Below are 14,140 nucleotides of genomic sequence, written 5' to 3' on the forward strand. Positions count from 1 at the left end.
CCATGTAATTTATTAAAGTTACAGTTAATGTCATATTATGAATAAACATACAATACTGATCAAATAATAACACTATTATTAGAAAACTAGCTGTACCCGTGCGCTCCGCTGCACTTATTAGAAATAAATATAAAGTAATTACATAATTAAAATAGAACATTGGGCCCAGGGAACATTCGTGTTTGATAGAAGAATAAGTCGTTTAAAATGCTACTTAATTTAAATTGTATTTAAATAATTAAAATGCTATCATTTTGGTCCAGAGACCACTCATTTGGTGCAAATATAATTCGTTTAACATTTTTCTAAATTAGTCTTGAATGCATCCTTTAATAAATCAATCCAAATTAATAGAGTTGATTGTGTACGAAGATCATTTTTATGTTCTCCTTCCTGTGCATCTTTTTTTTTTTTTTTTTAAGTTTATTTTATTCGCGCCTTAACATCTGTGGTCATGTCGCGTGTTCAGAATGTGTGGGTATATTAGTAGGCCGTTTTTCTCTTGTTGAGTTCCTGTTTCTATTGTGTGTTGTAGATGGCTTGTGTTCATGTAACTGATTATAGACTTTGATTAATGTTTTTTGGTATTAGTAATTGAGGCGGTGATGAATAATGGCATGTATCTTTCCAATCCGGCATTTGCCTTTATGACTAAGGGAAATCATGAAAAACCTCAGTCAGATTGGTCGGCCACGGGGTTTGAACCCGGGACCCCCGAATGCGTGTCTCAAATGCTACCGCCTGAGCCAACTCGCTCGGTTGTATATCATTGTTTATGAAAATAAAAAAAATGAGGTACCCTACATAAATATTATTTTAACAAACAAAGGAAACGAATATGGGTAAATTATGAGCGCAGGAACGCCACTTCACGACACCTTTTAAAATACCTCAGCTCCAGTGATCTCTATGGTAAAATGAGTGTATAAAATTTGAGTATTTTATGTGGACCAAATAAAGTTGCAATAATCAAGTTATACAATATTTCGCAGAATATCAAGTTTTCTATGCGTACAGATTTCTTTTCATCTTACCTCAGTCCTCATTTGTAGCATTACATCCATCTAGAGAAACTACAAATTTCAAATAGTGAAGGTTAATTATTAGCTTCTGAGATTACTTCATACAAACACACAAAATATTCTCTGTATATTAATGCTGATAAACTTCAAGGCCGCCTTAAATAGACGGAGTCATTTGTTTTAATTTCATTGTAGCCATCGTCGTCGTTCCTGCAATAACTCCTATGTCATATATCGATTTTCAGATTTTTGCTCTATTAAATAACTTAAATAGTGACGCAGCAAATAATACAATCTACTATATATAACTTAATTATATTTCTTTCTTTCGAAAATATAAGAATTCACGATCTCCTATACATTACTGCCATAGAATGAATAAATTTGTTTTTCTTTCTACTAAAAAATTTAATATTTTGCACATAGAAGTTACGGAACAACGACACTATAATCTGAGGCGGCGGTGGAAATGTATTGTATTGTTCAAATCAAGATTTCAGGTATAACTCCCTGTAAAGTTGATTTGAATAATTTCGAGGGAAAAATTGTTCCGGAGCCGGGTATCGAACCCGGGACCTTTAGTTTAACGTACCAACGCTCTACCACTGAGCTACCCGGGAACTCTAACCGACACCGATCCAATTTTTCCCTCTATATCCACAGACCTCAAAGTGGGCTGACAACCGTCAAGCAACCAACTTCGAGTGCACACTAACTCTGTGTGACTTAAATTGTGGTTTTCTGTTAACGAACAGTGACGTGTATTATGCAAATCAAGATTTCAGGTATAACTCCCTGTAAAGTTGATTTGAATAATTTCGATATTGTTATTTTAAAACTCTTGTATATCCTTAAATATCAGTCCTATCAAAATTTTGCCTAGAATAAAACTTATCAGAAATCATTTTTAAAGAAACTTGTGTTATGTAAAAGTTTTCACAAAAATCAATAATAAGCGAGATATTTCGATTTATTTAATTCAGGCCCCCTTATAACCCCTCTTTTAAATAATGTATTTTGAATGCCATATAGCCTAAAATCTAAGTTACAACGAACTTAATTTATATTCCAATTTTCATCGAAATCAGCCATTATCGCGTGAAAAGGTAACAAACATACAGACAGACAGACATACATACAAACAAAAATTTCAAAAAAGCTATTTTAGGTTTTTCAGGGTGGTTAATTATATATGTTAGGACCAATTATTTTTGGAAAATCGAAAATTACCAGAAAAATTTCGGCTACAGATTTATTATTAGTATAGATAACTGCATTATTGAGATGTAGGGACACCAATAAATTAATAAAAGTTGTAACAATAAGAAATGAATAAATAAAATTAAATATTACATTTGAGAAATTGTTGGGGGATGGAATTTAAACCCCTGTCCCGAATATTTAGTACCCATCCCTACAGATGGCTTATCTATTAAGTATAAATTGTATTAATAATGAAGACAATAACAATCACAGTTTTTAAATGCTGCCTGTAAGAGAATAATACATTTGAAACAGCTCCTTTCTGACAACAAGAGCAAGCTGTGAGCACATCTTCTTACAAGAATTTCCACAAATCTGTTTCTGAAACGGAATATTGTGATAAAATTCTAAGATAAACTATACTGGCGAAACATAACATAGACCAATTAACAATAGATAAAGTGTAAATTAAAATACAACTAATAAAATACTGCAAAAATAACAGACAGGAACTTACATTATTTTGGGGATCTTTCGCACTAACTTGCGACTTCATCTTCCTTGTTCTATACTTAGGACCACTATACCTCAGCGACATTCGTGATATTATTTATTAATATTCATTGACTTGATCTTATTTTTTTAGATTTATTTAGCCGGTCAATATCTATCGTAGAAATCGTCACTGTCTTGCAGTCGTCCATTTTACGAAACCTGATACACAGAGTTCAAGTACCTAGTATTCGTAAAGAGAACAAACTCCCTTGCAATAACTCCCGATACGATGTAAACAACTGGATACGCTAGAAGTGACTAATGATATAGAACGTTGTTCCAATCAAGAAATTCGTGGTTGTAACTCGCGTAGAAGCGCCTCTGATCAGATATTGAAACACAATTTTTGTAACATCTGTGTAAGACTATACAGAGCATTATTCCATTAAAAATTAGATTTTGAAAAATTGTAACCTAGACCGTTATTCGGCCCAACGCTTCAAATAATAATTATAATTTATATCTTACAATGTAACTATAAATGACGTGATTTTTCTTTTTAACAATAACGATTATATTTAAAATGGTTTTAACAAGCATCAAGAAATTGATTTTAAATAAAAACTAAATTTAAATACTGACCGCATGAGCCACCGAGACGAGATGGAGAGACAAGTGTTTATCCAGCCTTTAGGTCTCACAGCAGGCAGGTGTCATTCCAGAATACTGACAAAGAATGTTATCGTGTGAATCACGCTGTAGGACAAACTTTCCACCACTAGAGTTCGGCCCATCCTTTCTTTGGGGAAGAGTACATTGTTTCTAGTTCATGTACACCAACATTAAATAGTTGAAAGTGTCGTTAAGTTAGGCCTAAGTAATATTCTAGCATCCAATTCAATGAACTAATCACTCGGTTATAAAATCCATCACCAAATTAAACACACAGTCTACTCCTCAGATAATCCCGATGGAGCGCCATACAGCCAATCAACCCGCTCACTGACACTCGATTGACCTATGAGAACCTGATTATACTGATAGCACACAGTATGGTGCTCTAAAATTAATAACCGATAATTCTTTTCACTTACGTTCATTTGTTTACCCTACGCTCGTTTTTTTTTTATTATGTTAAAACCTATACTCATGTGTATAACCTCAAATGTTTAGTTTTCTTTTATAATTAATTTGTTTTATTCCTACCATCTCTGGTTCATTCAATTACGGTAGAGAAAGCATGCATTCTGCTATTGATTAATGGCGGTTCATTATGTTACTACAAACTGAAATGTTCAGTTGTTTTTGAATAAATCAAATTACAGATATCCGCGTTGTTCTCCTTGTGTGTTTTGCGAAGATGAAAGAGATGTCACCGCCATGCACATGAACATCATAATTATATTGTAGTAATTCCAAACAAATTGGCATCTTTCTCGTATCGGAATTATCTCACTGAATACAATTCGTGCTTGGTATTTTCTTTTTGATAATTTAATTGAGTTTCTAAAGTCGTGTATGTTGTCATAAGATAATTTTTTCTTAACATTCAGTCTGGATAAAAAAATATTACAACATACATTCGTTAAGCTCAATTAAATTATCGAGAAACTCTCAGCACTCATTGCATTATAAAAAAAATTATCAATCTCCGTAACAAGTGATCGTTGAATGTTGGTTCTGAACTTAAAATAATCGGTATTAGGACCTATATGCACTATTATTGCTTTAGATAGCATTTTCCGAACTGTTTACTTACATATCGCTAATATATAGCTTACCTTAGATATTTTTAATATCTCAACAATAATTTTCAAAACTAGAAGCGGCTGCACATGTTAAGTATTTATTACCCAGGTCGTGCAACATTGGAGAGATAGAGAGCATACCCGCTAGCACCTACGAGAGCACTATAGTGCACTGCGTTTTCCGCGGGTAAGAGAGGCTAGCCCCAGCGTGCTCTGTGCTGACGACCCCTGATTTAAGTCATAATGGCAAGATGTGAAAATATACGAACAACAGAAAGGTCGCTGAGCGGTTGCAATTGAAAAAAAAAGTCAATGAAAAAGGAAGCAAGTACGAAACTGGTCCTATATAAGAAATTCAGCGCTTTCACTTAATGATATCGTTAATACAGTCATTGCAACTGAATCCTTTAATACTTCAATTTTCCCGGGAAGTTTTCTGTTGTTCATTTGTCATGGATTTATTTTTGCCTAGAGAACTTGTGTACAGGGGCGATTTTCAAAATTGTTTTTGTAAATTTATAAGCAGTTTTCTTACATTTGAAAGTACTCCGCCAGTAGAGATGAACAAAACTAATTGCCGCTCTCGCTCGCTGTGTTCGCTGCATTTGTCATTCGAGTCTCGTCTCGTCTCGTCTCGTCATTCTCGTGCGCTTCGAGTCTCGCTCATCATTCTCGAAATAGCATTTGTTCGGCGTGGAAAGATTTCGTAACTTTCCATAACATACATCATTGAAATAAATAACATTATAAATGTTTAAATGAGAGAAAAAGACAAAACAGAACAGTATCTTAGTTATCAAAATGTTCTGATTCTATTATATAATATTACTTATGGTTATATAAATAGAAATAAATTTGCATTTCTAAGAAACATAAAACATAACGTTAATATCCTTTTACTTGAAGATTGCACACTTGATCTCAAACATATGAAAATAAAATTCCTACCCTTTTAATAAGCGCCTAGTAATTAAATAAAGACTGGGAACGGATTATTATACACTGAAAGTTAGATATGATGTTTCAAATAGATTACTTGATTGTTTATACATATGTAACAGTTTCCAAAGTAGATACGAGTAAAAGTTCAGTCAGGTATAAACAACTGTGGCGATTCAAGGCTGCTTGATGTTCGGGACTTCGGGAGTGATCAACCTCGATGTCTCGAAACATTCACAAGCAGTCTTTACATCAACGACGCGACATATAGAACATTGTCGTGCGGGTTTTAGGCTTGAGGGCGCTGTTAGTCTTGCTTTCTCGATCACTGTTCATCTCTATCTGCTAGTTATTCTTCTGCACTTTAGCACTGAAAAATTTAATTTAAAGAAGATATTGAGGAACATTGTTAAAATTCTTTATTTTGTAGTATATGAGTCATTCCCTGACTTCGCAGCAATAGAGGGATCAGAAATGGAAAATTATAAATTCCCCACTTTACTTAAAACACTTCAGTTTAAGTGAAATGGTTTGTTGCACACACGTTTTATACTTATCAGAGCACTTAATTGAAATGTTAATATGATTGATGTTACCCAGTCATTTTGGTTCCTATTTTATGGTAACACAAAGGACAGTAACACAGGGAACATTTGATTATGTTCAGATTTTTTATAATTTAGAAAATTCCAGTACCAATTTGAGGTTATGTTATATAAACAAAGGAACAAGTCAAGTCGTATATTTACTAAAAATAATTGACATTTCAGTATTATTATTATTGTCAAAATATCAAGTAACTCAAGGGAAATACAATTAACCTAACCTAGCTTGATATATGTAACACTTGAAACACAATTACACACTGTAAAGCAATTCTTCTTCTTTCCATCTACAGCAGAACCCCGATTATCCGCCACCCTATTAACCGATTCGTGGATTATCCTACTGTCTTTCTCTCGCCCTCCTTTTTTGCTGCAGAAAAAAAAATGAAATTCTGTACAGTATATTAGTACGACTTTTTTTCTACAGAGTGTTCTTTTACAAACTTTTACCCTTACACAGTATGATCTACTCTTCAAGTGGCCGTACTGTTTAACTTCTATGCAAAATGTCTTCCAGAGGTGTCAAAAGAAAACGTGTGTGCTACAAAAAAGTGTAAGTAAGTGAGTGGTCCGGGAAAAGAAAAACTGTTGTTTATCTCGTATCAGAATACGAGACTTAAATTACAACTGTGCGCAATTTAATAAAAAAAAACTAGTATAAAGTGTATTAAGTATGTAAATCTGCAACATGAGACCTCTACTATTCCTATCATTCCACAGACAACAGTCATAAGAAGTTTCCTGAGCCATTAAAAACCCGTCGTTAAAAACCAGACTTAAATTGGTGAGCTTCTAATCTACTACCTATATAGTGCGTTAAAACAAAAGACCACAGTGGAAATTACGAAACCTTTTATGGTACGGTTTATTCGATTTTTTCGATTAACCGTTTACTCCAGCCCCTTCATTACCACGGATAATAGGTTCTACTGTATATTTATGGGAGGAATATGCTATGATAACAGCACACTCTACAGTAGAGTCCAGAAACAAATTGCAAATATATAAATATTACCACAGACATATTCGGTAACACCAAGGACATCAATATTCTAGGACGCATTTGAAAATTACTTTCTAAGTTTAAGTTCATAGAGTGAGCATGTAAAGTGCCTAGATTTGGTACTAATTTAGCAGGAGTTAGTTTTCAAACAAGAGCATCTGAATCTTCCCACCATCTGTGAAGTAATAAAATGATATTACTTCGATTTTGTGGTTGTGAACAATTTTTATTTATAAATACTTCAACTAATTTATGGAAATAATAAAGATATATTATAATACTTTGAAGAACAATTAAAATGGTGTCCCAATTGTTCTCTGTGTTCTACTGATTATTCTAAAATTTAATTTATATAGTAGATATGAAACATATGAGGCATTGACATGGGAAATGTCGTAACTGCCAAAAATTCGAATTTTTAGGTTTTTCATTGAGAAGGTAGTAAATGGTCATGCCAATGTCCGTATGTAATGAAACGAATATGGGAACGTAGTCACTAGATGTTGTAAGTTGTATGTGCACAGCTGTTGGCGCGGAGAAGGTAGTAACTCCTTTTACAACATCAGAGTGTGTCTAGACAAATATGGGCTGATAACTGTGCAGGGCAGAATAAGAATCGGATGATTCTAATGGTCCTGATTTATATTATTGCCAAGAAACATTTTGATTCAGTGGACTTGAAATTCCTGGTTTCAGAACATTCCTACATGCCATATGATAGGGAATTTGGCATCATAGAGAAAAGAAAAAAAAGATGCAAGGCCATGGTTCCAGAAGAGGTAAGGCCTAATAATGTAATAATGATGAAGGATGAGGATTTCTTCGACTTTTCTGCAGAATGTGACAAGTTTTTGAATACAACTCCTATCAAAAACAGCACCCTCAACTGGATTAGACTCTCAAGAGATGATTTTCCTCTATTAAAAACAAGACAGTCATTTAATGACCTTGAAATGTGGACAGAGCATAGGATTTTTAAGAAACGGCAGTCATTAACGTCAATCACTAACTTGCAGTGCTTGCAACGCCTTGAAAGAAGACCAGTCATCCCTGATGCCAAAAAGAGAGACTTGTTATCTATGTTAGACTTCCTCGATGAAAAGTATCATGCATTTTACCGAAAAATTTGTGCATAATGTATAAATAACGTTAATTCTCAGTTTGGCTAAGGAGTGATTTCAATGTTGTATTTTCATTGAATAGGATTTCACAGATAAATCTGTACCAGACTTTTCAAATTTCATGTAACACAAATATGAGTGTATGCCTTTCATTTAAAGCAGTTTCTGTAATAATGTAAGTGAGAAAATGTTCATAAATTTGTTTTTTGCTTCCCCTGAAAAATTTTGTTTTTGGCAGTTACTACCTTTCCCATGTCAGCGCCTCATATGTAGTAGTGATATTTAAAATGGACAGGAATTTCTGTGAAACTCTAGAATGACTCATATACGTAACAACTCCACGTATGAAAGTAAATTAATGCTACCAGAGTTTCTATATAACAATAATGTAATTTAACAAAACAAATGAAGCACAGATGTGGCAGACATCTCACTAAATATTGTTAGCTAATCAATATCTACTCTACATCATCAACATGACTAGTCAATATTAAACACATTTTACTCCATCAAACCATTTCATAAATTTTGTAGTACTGTCGATCCATCGTGAAACTGCCAATAAAATGCTTCATAACCACGTTTGACAATATATACGAGTACTTTTATCGTTTCCTCACAACCATCTATCGTCCTATGCGCATTTCAGCCCGCAAACTTAAAATATAATATTATATATATTAATACTTATAATTTAAACATAGTACTCATAATTATTAAGGCTATGGAATTGATGAAAATAACGAAAAGAAAAGACATTAAAGGTGGAAATTTTGTTTTTAACTCGAAAAAAAGAGAATAATATTTCAGTTTTTTAAATCTCTGCTTATTTTGGCCCTATGATAATTTAAATCCCCTCAGGACGAATTTAAAGAGACCAGCGCGTTCTTGGCTGCAGCCCTTTAAACTGGCACTCAGCTGTCATTCTAACAGGCTGTTCTTCATTGTAACTAAGTTTACTTTTCATTCAGTTCATATTTCGTGCTGTTATGCAGGAGAAAAATGTGTGTAATAGTCCTGTATAGGAAGGGAGGATATCGATAATATATATCCTAATATATAGTTAGTACATGGCGTACTTCGATACTCCTTTTCTCGATTTTCCATTTTTCAACATTTTGTAACATTCAAAATGCTCTAATGAATGTAGTTTTTCTCCATTCTCAGTGAAATTTTGCACAGAATTCCACAAAATCATGTGAAGTAAACTGAACAATGTGTTTTCTTCTACTATTGAAAGTATTCAAATCACCATGTGTTGAGGATGTGATCAGTTTTAAAAAAAATGGAAAAATTAACAAATAAAAGGGTATTTTACATACATCTATCAAGAATAAGTTCAATGTAAATTTAAAGAAAAATTGCATGAACATAAAAAATTGGGAGAATTATAATTCAGTATTAAAAAAGTAACAAAAATTAATAAATTTATAAGTAACCTAATTGATATATGAAAGTAAAAATTTGTGTAATGCATGTCCACATCGTAAGAAATATGTGATAAAAGTTTCAGATTAATTGGTGTAAAAATGTAGAAGTTAGAAATTTCACAGATCCGTAGCATTAAACACTACCTTTTGTTCATAATTCGTTTCGTCCATTACCTTCCGTCCACTCACTTTCGTTCACGTTCTCTTGTTCACAACCGACTGGTCTATACGATTTACGTCCATCCATATATTTTGTTCATTCGTTCGTTCGTTCGTTCGTTCGTTCGTTCATTCATTCATTCATTTATTTTATTCCATAGATCTTACATGAGCAATGAAGCTTTAAGATGTGGAACAAGTCAAAATTTTACAATATTACAATTAAAATTTTTACAAATTTTTTATAGTTTTACAATTTAGTAATTTTCTACAATTTTTACAATTTTGTGCAATTTTTTTTTTAATATTTTGGCGAGATGTAGTGAGATGAGGTGAGGTCCGAGGATTCGCCAAAATATTACCCGGCATTTGCCTTTTCTGTCCATAACCTTTCGTCCATTTGCAGGCAGTGATTGTCGCCTAGATGCCGCAATGTTGTTTGGGCTACCATTTGTACCTTTACAAGATGTTTTCGAAATATTTTATTTTTCCCGCAGAAAGAGCAACAGAATTCGTAGAAAGACGGATTCGTCGAAAAGGAAGGAGAAGGGAGCGCAATGCAAGATTTCCATCGGAAACATGAAATGTGTACGAAGCAGTCTTGAGTGGGGAACAGAGGACCGTCGAAGGTTGGCACAGTAAATTTCAAAAACTCACGGTTGTTCATCATCCCAGCATTTGGAAGTTTTGGAAGTCTTGCTGGATGAACAGGAATCAAATGAGCAGGTGATTACTCAATAATATTATTTGGAGGACACACGCGAGTCCGTGCACCATTAAGTCAGACGTATGTCAATAATCATGAACGCATCAGGGAAATGGTTACAGGGTATGAAGACTACAAGAACGACGGCCGGGTGGAAACATATCTGAGAGGAATTTCATATATAGATGAAAAATTAACCCAACTGAAGTTCTTTAGGAAGAAGAAAATGATGACCAATCATGTTTATAATACAAACAGTGGCAAAAAAATCCGGACCGACCCTTGTAGCTGATTTCAGAGCCTTGTTCACTCCAGAGCACGATAGACTGGTAACTAAGACTTTCGTGGTTCGAATACTGCCTGGGAAGGAAACTTTTTTTTGTTCCTTATTCAAATTTATTCCCAATACTTTTCGATTGCAGCGATATTTTACTACTTTATTAACTTATTATTCCCAGAACATGAATTTTACCAGCTTATTTTCCAATGGCTTTCGAAATGGACTACGTCAGCAGTTGAAACTACAACAATTTCAATAGATTACTCGCTATCTTGTGAATGCGGGCGTGGCATGCGCAGTAGCTCATTTCGGGGACTTTGATTGTTCCGTCGGTCCGGTTTTTTTTTTTGCCACTACTGTACATTCAACAACATATCTAAATTTAAATAAATTACATTTTCATCAAAAAAAGTCACATGTCATCAATTTTTTTTGCCATAGTGGACGAAAAGGTAATAATAATAATAATAATAATAATAATAATAATAATAATAATAATAATAATAATAATAATAATAATGTTTTATTTTCGCTGGCAGAGTTAAGGCCATAAGGCCTTCTCTTCCACTCAACCAGCCTTAATCAATACAATACACATTTAAATTACAATCTACACTTAAAAGGTTCTCCAGCAATATTCTTCAATTTTAACGACTAGTAGACTACATATTTATTGGAAGGAGCATGAAAATAGACTAAATGGTCAGTGGAGAAAACTTAATGGACGAATCGTGAAATGAACAAATATTTCAGTGGACAAAAAGAAAAGTGGACGAAACGTAATGGACCGAAAGTCCTATAACGTTAAGAACGATAGTCGCCCAGAAATTACTTTAGGACACTGTAAGACATCTACAGGTCAAAAGTTGGGCATCCCTCTTTCTACTGTACATATGGACTGGAACTAATCGTTTTCTCTTTTTGAAAGAAACTCATGCTATAACATGTAAATATATGGGCTACTTAAAGATGCGTTATAATAATTTGTATCGGATTATACAGAATGTGCCTAAAAGCGTCGCCGAGAAGAGCGCATGCGTACGCGCATGGAAAATTGAACAATCTAGATGTACCTTTAATGCCAAGTACAGGAACATCATTTTATTTTTACTTCAATTTTTATTGTACCTGAGTTTTTGAATGTACTTCACTACCACCCACTCTACTAGTAAACTTCCAACCGTTCTTCACACAGAACCAAGCTTATACAGTCAAAGTCGCCTTACGGTCATAGTAAACACAAACAGTACTGACTTAGTGAGTGTAGTACGTTCCAGAAATATGTTCGCTTTCAATATTGAATCATATTCTCGCACAAGTACTATCGTCCGTTTGCCTATGTCGCATCCCGATTTCCCCCACCCACTTCTGCCCGTCCCTTTGTGGCTGGGCTGTCTTAGCTCTTTTCTGAAAACATTAATTTCTGTTAGGAATTGGACGCCTACGTAATATTATACAACTGTTTAAAATAACTTAAATAAAAGGACCTCGTTAAATAATTAACTATCACGTGATTTCCCCCTTTTCTACGACCCTGCGACATAACCACTTGGACGGACAGTAAATAGCATGTCTGAATAATTTCATCTTTTGGATCGGGCAGAAATGAAGATTGAATTTACAGTACGTAAGGTATTCTCTTATAGAGTAGGTACAGAATTATTTCAACACGAGTTTACTAGTACGAAGGACGAAACTTCTAATTAGAATTAGGTACAATAGTCTATAATCTACGCACAAAAGAACTGAAACCTGTATCGAAATGAACGGCCACCATTTTCAAAAATGTGTTTAAATACCCATATTATGATTATTTTTCAATTTAACTTCATTCTCTATATTTTACGCTAATGTACTGTAGACAGTATAATATACACTGCATAATGAATACGTCCGCATGGTTAGCTCAGTTCGTGAGTAAACACACTTATTGTTAATATTGTACTGTATTTTGATTAAACAAAAACCTAATTAAAATTATCGAACTCAAAATCGCGATATTTCCTAGTTTACGTAAATGGATGAACTACTTTTCTTCCCTCCTATACCGAGTAGAGTGATGTGTTTGTGTTTTACGCCAGTATCATCGAACTACAGTTGTGGAAGGGGCTAGCAAACTGTGTTTCCGGTTCTCTAAAGGTATAGTCAGATTAATATTAAAAATGTTAGTAAAAATAAAATGATATCCCTGTATAACATCCCTCTCTTCTATTGCTCAGTGATAGGTTTACGTTTTGGTGATCGGGGTTATTTACCAAAATTTACATATAATTAAATAAATTATCAATACCATCTTTTGAAATTAAAAATATTATCACTCAGATTCTTGAAGATTCCCTGCAGATTATAAAATTTCATTTATACCGCTCAGAAAGTCATAATTAAGGATACGTCATATGCTAATTTCAACTAAATTCTTTTATTTATAAATTTAATTGTAAGGTTATCTTTTAAGTTTTTATATTGTAATTGATATTAACTGTTTTTAATAATTTTTATTTTTACAACAATATTAATCTTTAATTCATTATATTATTGCTATTATTTTCCGGATCCTCGTGATCCTTAATTAAGGCCGGACATTTGTTTTTCTTTAAATCTCTCTCTCTCTCTCTCTCTTATGGAAAATTTTAGTTGTTAATATGTAAAGGAACTGGAAATAGACTATTATAAGAAGGTCTATTTTATGGACTGAATCTTGTGTGAAAAATGCTTCTTTATGAAGACAAATAAAGAACATATTTTATTTAGTTTCAAACAAGGAAAGAATTGTGTTATTTTGCGTCGGTGGATTTTAATTGCAAAGAAATACATGAAGCTTGCTTAGTAATATTTTTCTAAGTGTGGTGTTTAGTGATGCACGAACAATTTTCAACGAAGTTAACGTATATGAAATTAAAAGGAAGAAAGAATGAAGGAAGAACTGTGTTATGTTGCGTCGTTGATTTCAATTGCAAATAAAAACATGGAGCTTGTTTAATATTATTTTATCTAAGTGTTGTGTTTAGTGGTGCATAAACAATTTTCAACTAAGTCGACGTCTATGACATTAAAAAGGAGAAAGAATACTTAATGTTTAAACATATTTAAGAAATGCAAGAGTGATACAACAGACTGAAAAATGAACATTCAAATGACATATTTTATCAGTCAATTACTCAGATATTCAGGGATATTGTATAGTGATTTGTCAAATAAAAGTTTATTTTTAAAGATATTCCAACTGTATTAATGAGAAAATTTATTATTATTATTATTATTATTATTATTATGTCAATATACAACTTACAAAGCTTTATTAAACCATTACAAGGACATGACAGTCTGGAAGTCACTATAAATTTAATTGCAGCTAAGTAAAATATCTGTACAGATGTTACCAAACATAGAACATATAGGTCTATATACAAAAGACCACAGGAAATATAG

At 33.2% G+C, this 14,140-nt stretch overlaps 1 protein-coding gene across 2 annotated transcripts in view; it reads right to left on the bottom strand.

Annotated features, from left to right (window-relative positions):
- LOC138703169 (alpha-1A adrenergic receptor-like) overlaps window positions 1-14,140 on the bottom strand; it is an 885,279-nt gene that overhangs the window by 325,066 nt on the left and 546,073 nt on the right. The window lies entirely within an intron of this gene.

Source organism: Periplaneta americana, chromosome 7, assembly GCF_040183065.1.
Source record: "Periplaneta americana isolate PAMFEO1 chromosome 7, P.americana_PAMFEO1_priV1, whole genome shotgun sequence".
Taxonomy (NCBI): domain Eukaryota; kingdom Metazoa; phylum Arthropoda; class Insecta; order Blattodea; family Blattidae; genus Periplaneta; species Periplaneta americana.